Genomic DNA, 8434 nt, shown 5'->3' on the forward strand with positions numbered 1-8434 from the left:
TATCACCAATTTTGGAGGGAGAACTTTGTGATATTGGCGGCAATAAAAAAAAAAAACCTACTAATTCCCCTCCTTTTTTTTTTGGTGCTTCAGTTTTCTTCTCATCCCTCTCTTGCAAAACACATGTTCTCTGCCTTTAGCCCCCCTTCTCCTCCTTCAGTGCCGCCACCAACGTCACCCGTTCTCCTCCTCCAGTGCCGCCACCGATGTCACCCGTGCTCTCTTCCGAGCAATCGTTAGTGCCGTCGACGTCGCTTATTCGATTATTTCTCTATTTTTCTCTTTTCAAGTATAGATCCCCTCTCTCTCTCTCTCTCTCTCTCTCTCACTCAATTTCTCTTTTTTTCAATCTTTGTTTTTCCTAATTTTCAAAACTAATTTCATTATTTTCCCTAATTTTGAAAACTACTAAGACGCATAGTGTCCCATATATTATTTCTTCAGACTAGTTATGAAAAAATGAGTGCTTGAATATAGATTTGTTAAGTTAATAACTCGTTCATGTTATTTTCCTCATATGCAATTAACGGGAAATATTAAATGTAACAAATTTACTAAAAAAATAAAGATCAAGGGCACATATAAATTCTAGATAAATGTATTTTATGTACCTCAATTAGGGATTGCCAATATGTTAAAATGTATTTTATGTATCTCGATTAGGGATCGCCAATATGTGTATTTGGGTTATTAAAGCCATGAATATGGATTTTTCGCTCTTTTCAGTGCTATTGTGGCATTTACAATTCTTTTATCCTTTTATTGTTGTTTAATTAACAAGATACACTGACTCTTGCCTCTTTGGTTCTAGTGGGTTATAATGATAAAGTAACGTAGAAGAAAGAGAGAGACAAGAAATAGGGTTCCAAAATTCGTTGGAAGGGGAAAGGGGTTCTTTAAACCTTGTTTTGATTGACTGCTAATTAACCGAATAGCTGTGGTGATTGAAGGCGAACACAGTGGTCCTGAAGCCCTTTCTAGGTTCTTCAAAGCTTTACGGCAGTGTCCCAAAATAGAGAGAGGATCACAGCCGAACGATGCACTCAAAATAGAGAGAGGATCAAAATCAATTGCTGTGAAAGGCAAACGGTGCACTCATATCTTCGGTGGCAAGACTAGTTCGACGGTAAGGCACTCATCTCATCTCTCTTCCCTTCCTTTCGCTGTGAGAGGCTGTTGTTGCTGTTGTTATATATATATATATACACTAGAACATTTGACAACATGCTTGAACTTGTACTTAGCGATGCTCGTATCTGGGGCTGCTTCAAAGCTGAAGAACCCCCATTTTCTTTCCTATTCTGATTGAATTCTTCAAAAGTTGGAAACTTGAATTTGAAAGAGAACTCGGGTGTCTGTTTTTGGTCAAACCCATCCGAAAATTTATTTGTCTTCTTGTTTGGATTCGACCCCTGTATATCCATGGTTGTAACTCTGTTTTTGGCTCAATAGGAATCGAATCTTTAAGACTGTTTTCTGCAGAAGAAACCTCCGATTAGTTTAAATTGTCCGCTGATGACCTGTCATTTCTTTTGAATCTGCAACAAACAAAAAAATCAGAAACAATGCAAGATTTTAAAACAAGTAAGATTTTTTAATTACCATAAAAATAGAAAAAGAAAATTGAAGACAAGAGTTTTGAAATACCTGATAAGGTATCTCTTAAAGAAATCGAAAAGAGGAAAAAAGTAGGTGGAGACAGAGAAGTAGAAAATGTCGACAAAGAGAACAAATTTTTGGTACAAGAACTGTGTATCAGAACCCATATCCACTGAATCGAAATGGGTATACACCACACAATTAAGCATTCATTTTCTTATGCCAAACAGAGGGAACATGATGACTAAATTGCTGATAGCTTTTGGTGGACAATAGAGATAACTGAATAGAAATGAGAGGCTGTTTCTGCTGCTGTTCTAAAGGACGGGGAGTGAACAGTTCACCACCATTCTATCATGTCAGTAATATCTCTCCCTTACACATGATTATTTTAATTTTTTGGTATCAACTGATCCTAACCTTTATAGCTTTAGCAGAATTTTGTGCCTAGCATAATCTTGGTTTACGTGGTATAGTTGTTTTTCATATAGGGTGAAACATCATTTTGCTGTCTAAAATTTATTCTATTTTTGGATTCAGCTACTTAATGAGATAATAGGGAACTCAAATTTCTTACTTTACTGTCATTTGCCAATGGTTACTTGTATTGAAGTCAACTATGTGATGCTTTTTTCCCTTTTTAATCAATAATGGTATAGTTCGGACTTAATTTTATTAGGTTTTGGTGCAGAAACTGCAATTTTGTTTCCTTATGCAAGCTCTTGTCAGCTAGAAGATATGAGGGATCTTTAGTTGCTTTTGAACTTGGGAATTCGAGGCTTTTCCCAAGTCTAGAGTGAACTAGATTTGCTATAAACTATTTGAAGAACTTGGTGGACATGTTCATTCATTTTCCTTTTTTATCAATCGTGTTCTTTTTAATCTTTATTATCTTGGTTGCGCATACATGATTGAAGAGTTGCAATGGTAACAACTCTAGTTGTTTTTTACACCATGACCATATGATGTAGCTGCAAACTGTTCATCATGATCACCAATGCTATGAGGATCCTCTTTTTCACGATGTCATGTAGATGCTAAGCTGCAAACTTTTCAACATGATCATGGATCCTATGAGAATCTTCTTTATGTCTGTACTAAATGAGAATCGATTTTTATCTCATACATACAAGCCTTTCACATTTTATTGGCACTAAACCAATGTAGCCTTTCACATTTATTTGTCTATTCTAAATAAATTTTATACGATTGGTTAAGTGGTATTACTATCTGATTTTTATTTTTATTTTTTATTTTATTTTATTTATTTATTTTATTTTTTTTGTGCAGTGGGCTCTTACTGGAGAATCACTTCCTATCACCAAGAGGATAGGTGATGAAGTCTTTTCTGGTTCAACATGTAAGCAAGGTGAGATTGAAGCTGTAGTGATAGCAACTGGAGTTCACTCTTTCTTTGGAAAAGCTGCACATCTAGTTGATTCCACTGAAAGTATTGGTCATTTCCAGAAGGTGATTAAGAAATCTATCATTGTTAAGCTATGCCTCTTGCCTTGTACATGGCAACTGAGAAATACTGCAACATGGAGTAGAGTTCCATAAGTAATTTAAGACTATGTAAAATGCAAGAAATTTCACACCAGGACAAGGCAACCTAAAACTTGTTAACAATTAAAACTCCTTGAATATAAATAAGTTATGAGAGAATTGAAGTTTCCAGCAAAATTTCAAACAAAACCTTGTTGGCAAACATTGTGAGAAATGTAAAATGTTTTTCCTGCAGGTTCTTACTGCCATTGGGAATTTCTGCATTTGTTTTTATAGTTGTGGGGATGATTCTAGAAATCATTGTCATGTACCCCATACAGCTCCGTTCATACAGAGATGGAATCAATAACCTTCTTGTTCTATTGATTGGAAGAATACCTATAGCTATGCCAACAGTATTATCTGTCACACTCGCAATTGGTTCTCATCGACTCTCTCAACAGGTACAGCTCCTAATTGAGGCACCATTGTTTGTCACACACAAATAATTAATACAAACTCAAAATAATTCATGTAAGAGCCATAACAGAAGAATCTTAAGCTCAAATTTCAATGCTAACTACATAACAACTCTTTATTCTTTTAATTTTTCCCTTTTTTTCCTTCTGTTACCTGAAGGGCGCCATTATGAAGAGGATGACAGCAATTGAAGAAATGGCTGGAATGGATGTCCTCCGTAGTGATAAAACTAAAACTCTTACCCTGAATCGCCTCACTATCGATCAAAACCTTATTGAGGTATGGAAAGCTGACTTCATCAAGTCTCATTTTCCCTAAGCTAATACATACTTGATGATAAATTTCTTCTATACGTTTTTAACAAAGATATGGACAAAGACATGATTGTCTTGCTTTCTGCCATAGCATCAAGATTAGAGCATCAGGATGCGATTGATATAGCCATTGTTAACATGCTTGCTGATCCAAAGGAGGTCAGAGGAAAAATATATTGCTCTCAAGTTTCTAGTTTTTTTCTTTCTTTTCTTTTCACTTGTAGGTTATTCAAGAAAGGAAAAATCTTTTTGTCTACAAGCACGTGCAAACATCACAGAAGTGCATTTCCTTCCTTTTAATCCAGTGGACAAATGCACTGCAATTACGTACATTGATTCTGATGGCAACTGGTATCGGGCCAGCAAAGGATCTTCTGAACAGGTAACCACACGATAAAGAAACAATCACTGTAATTCTATAATCACATTGTTTCTGGCACTTATGGTTATGGACCTGAGAAAAGATTGTGTAGATTAAGTTTTCTCGACACAAACTAGGAAATGTTCATTAAAGTCCTTGTGGATCATGATCAGGGACCGTGATTTTTAGAATTTATAAAATTATTTTACAACATAAGTACCATGAATTAAGGATGCTAACATAGACTTTGATGTGGCACAAAGTATTGAACCCATCAATTAAGAGTTTACACGACATGCAATATTGATTGATCCAGTATTCATAACATATCCATCCTTATGTTTATATACCCACCTTTGTTCTTTGATCACCCACAACATTCTTTATTCTCTGCATCAATGTGGAATGTATAATACAAATGTTTAGCAGAGTTTACCATCACAAACATCCTCAAACTTGGACAACCCACACGATAGATTGGGAAAATGAGTTTATGGTGAATTGGTAATCAGGACCCTATATCTGCCCATTTACTGCTTATAATAGAGAATTATAAATTATAATTATCACTGCATTTGATAAGAGAGGAAACACTCTTTTTGGCAATGGGATATATATATTTAATGAAAATTGGAATATTACACCCTTAAATTAGCGTATGTTGCTTTAACTTCTCTGGACTTCGTATATGGTTGAGTAAAGAGAAAATCAAACAAAGTACGAACTGCATTAACATGCCATAAGTACTACATTTTAGTCTCGGGCATTCATTGGAATTGTCAGATGTGGCTATCAATTCTATTGGCATCGTTCATTTCTTATATCCATAGCTCCTTATGTACATTATTAAGTTCCTCTGCAGAATTTAATCACATTTTTTTTTTACTGAGTGCAATGTGAGCTAGATTATTTATTGTTTCCCAATGTATTCTTTTTTCAATATCCCAATTTAGTTGATAGGTGTGTCAACTTTGGTATTCAGGGCATATATATATATATATATATTTTTCCAAATATGTCCGTTCAATCATAAGATTTTGCATTTGAATATTTGAGTACTTAAATTGACTGCTTTAGAAACTCAATGTGGCATATTGTGGGTTTTCTTTCTGTATCATGTTATCTACTTTTTAAGCTAGACTTATTGTGTACACAATTTGTATTGACATGGATAGAGAGGTCTATACAATGTTAATGTTTTTCTTGTTTATTTTCTTTGCAGATTGGTTTTTGATGACGTTTGGAAGCATACTTGCAAATCAAGATCAAGTGTTGAATTTTTTTTTTCTTGAACTGATACTTAGTTGTAGTTGCAAATCAAGATCGAGTGTTGATTTTTTTTTGTGGATGGTTTTTTTGTTATAGTTAATGGATTATTATTAAATTTGTTTGATGGATATATTTTGATTTATAATATAAATTTTTAAGTGAATTTTTTTGTGGAGTGATGTATAATAGCTAATGGATTTCTTAGTACATTTAAAAGGCTACTAATTGAAATTGAAATATAAAATATGGAACAAGTTTAGTGACAATTTTTTTTTGTCATTTGTACTTGTTATTATGACAAATTAATTATTCGTCGCTAATAAATATTTTTTGTGACAAAAAATTTTCATTGATTTTGTTGTTTGGTGACTAAAAATTTCGTCACGTATATAAATATATTTGCGACGAAATATATTTTGTCACCCATGTATGACTTTTGGAGACAAAAAATTTCGTCACCTTTACATCTTACAGTGACGAAATTATTTCCTCATCAATGATCAACATTTGTGACAAATTTATTTGTTAACTAAAATTATAAATATGGTACTGAATAATTATTTGGTGACGAAAATGAGAATTTTTAGCGACAAAATCTTGTTTTATTGGTGACAAAAAATTTCGTCACTGAACTAATTTCATTGGTGACGAAATTATTTTTCGTCACAGTGGTTTTTAGTGACAAACATTCAATGACGAAACTGGTGACGAAAATATTTCGTCACAAATATCTATAGTGACGAAATTAGCTCTTTGGAGACAAAAAAAAATCGTCATTTAAGACCCAACTTGTTGTAGTGAACTCTGGCTGAGGATTTAATAGAAAATTCAATTCATGGAGGAGATGATGTGGTAGGTCTCACAGCATTACATACAAGCATGGTTTGGCTCATCTTACTCATAATATACCAAGTAAAAGTGAATTCACAATTGATGAGGGATTTCAAGTCCTGCCATTAAGGATGATTGAGTACTTGTTCATTTGTCAAATAGAGAAAACAATTGCTTTATTTTTATTACATCATATTTTTAAGAATGACAATTTTGTTGGGAAAATAGATCTTGCAATAGGTTTTTTTATTTTTTATTTTTGTATAAGTAATAGTTTTTGTTAAAAACTTTGTATTGTTGAGTCGGTCTTATATTCATGATTGAGTTGCTAATTTTGTGTGTTTATGCAATAGCTCAAAACTCATTTAAATACACAAATGTAATGGGCACTAACTGGCCATTAGTTAGCGTGCTTTGCACGCGGCATTTCACTAGTATATATATATATATATATATAAATCTTTGACTTCAAGACAAAAGGAAATGAACATTACTTGCCTTCCTCGTGGTTGCTAAAAATGAACCTAGTTTTTGATGTACTTCCTTCCAAATGAACATTCAACATTTACCAGTTTGATTTCTATTTCCTGATATAATTTTTTTTTTTTTTTTTTGTTTTTGCTTTTGAAAACATTTGACGACAGTGTGTTGAGGTTGTTGAATATTGGCTACAGATTCTGGCCATGTTAGCCAGCTACATGGTGGGGAAGCCATGAGGCCATGTGAGTTGGCCATGAGGCCATGAGAAGCCATGTGAAGCTTCAATCTGTAAAGCCACCGAAAGCACAACAATGGGCTGGCAGCCAGCTCATTTCAAAGGGTTCCTCTTGCATTTGTAATCTCTATATATAGAGAAGCTAAGGAGAGTTGAGGAATAGCTGAGATAACAGAGAGAGAGAATTACAGAGAGTGTTGTAATTCTTACCCTTTTGTTCAATATAGTGAATCCGCTGCCCGTGGACGTAGGCGACTTGCCGAACCACGTTAAATCTTGTGTGTTATTGCTTGTTTGAGTTCCCTGGTGTGCCCCCGATCCGCAACAGAGGTTGCTTCCATTGTTTCAATTCTTTTGTGCCATGTTTTTCTTTCTTATTAGCTGCATATGGGGTTAAAACCCTAAACTTGGCTTCATTCTAACCACCAACGTGAAGTCTCTTCCGAATTTTTTAAGGTAGGTAAAATAAGAATAAAATATGTTTAAATTTCACATAGTTTCACACATCTTTTCTCTTTTCTTTTCCAAATTCATTCCCAAATCCTCCAACCAAACACAGCATAAAGGACACTTTGAGTAGTAGAGTCTCATACCTAAGTCATCCTAACGCGGGTACGGATACATATAGAAATGAAAGTAACACATGTCCTCGTGATCTAGTGGTATGATAGCATGGTAGCAGTATTTAAGAATTTACAACAGAAAGGTTCGGGGTTTAAGAATTAATCTATCGATTAATAATTGATTTTTGTTAATAAAAAAAATGACAGTGGAAGAATGGGTTTTTGTGAAAATAACAATGCTGCAAATGACGAAAAACGTTTAATAAAAATTGTTGCGAGATCATCGTCCGATCAATTGGCAAACTAGGATCAACTGATAGGTTAACCGACACGCCTTTGCGACAGATTTCATGAAATAATTTTTATTACACTAGACTTTTTGTTGTGAAAATATATGAAGATGTTTTTAAAACATGTATTAGGATCTGCTTTAAAAAGTCATTTTTTTTGAATTTTTTGTCTTTATTGTTTATTTTTCGTTTCAAATTTGTGTAATATATTTTAGCTTTCAGATTCATCGAGTGTAGAAAAGTTTAAAAAGTTTATAAAAAATAATTGAAAATTTCTAAAAGAAATTTACCATAGACAACGAGGACAACAATAAAAAATATAAAAAAATTAAGTGAAATTTTAAGTAATGATAATGGTTATTTTAGAAGTATAAAATTTCACGTGATATGGAGAAAAGGAAATGCTTTAGACACCAACTCAGGGTACAATATAGATAGTACAAACAATAGGATGGATAGTTAAATATTAGGATAAATTACAAATGTGACTCTTGAGATTTACTTAAAATGTTAATTATTTCTATAAT

General features: G+C 33.5%; 1 long non-coding RNA gene across 1 annotated transcript; it reads left to right on the forward strand.

Annotated features, from left to right (window-relative positions):
- The first annotated feature begins 609 nt into the window (after positions 1-609).
- On the forward strand, positions 610-5671 carry LOC114290643 (uncharacterized). The gene is made up of 5 exons (XR_014327454.1): positions 610-1126; positions 2890-3069; positions 3341-3548; positions 3724-4260; positions 5462-5671. It is a non-coding gene; the product is annotated as an uncharacterized LOC114290643 (long non-coding RNA).
- Positions 5672-8434: the final 2763 nt, after the last annotated feature.

The sequence above is a fragment of the Camellia sinensis genome, chromosome 4, assembly GCF_055761805.1.
Source record: "Camellia sinensis isolate YWXY chromosome 4, ASM5576180v1, whole genome shotgun sequence".
NCBI classification, from domain to species: Eukaryota; Viridiplantae; Streptophyta; class Magnoliopsida; order Ericales; family Theaceae; genus Camellia; species Camellia sinensis.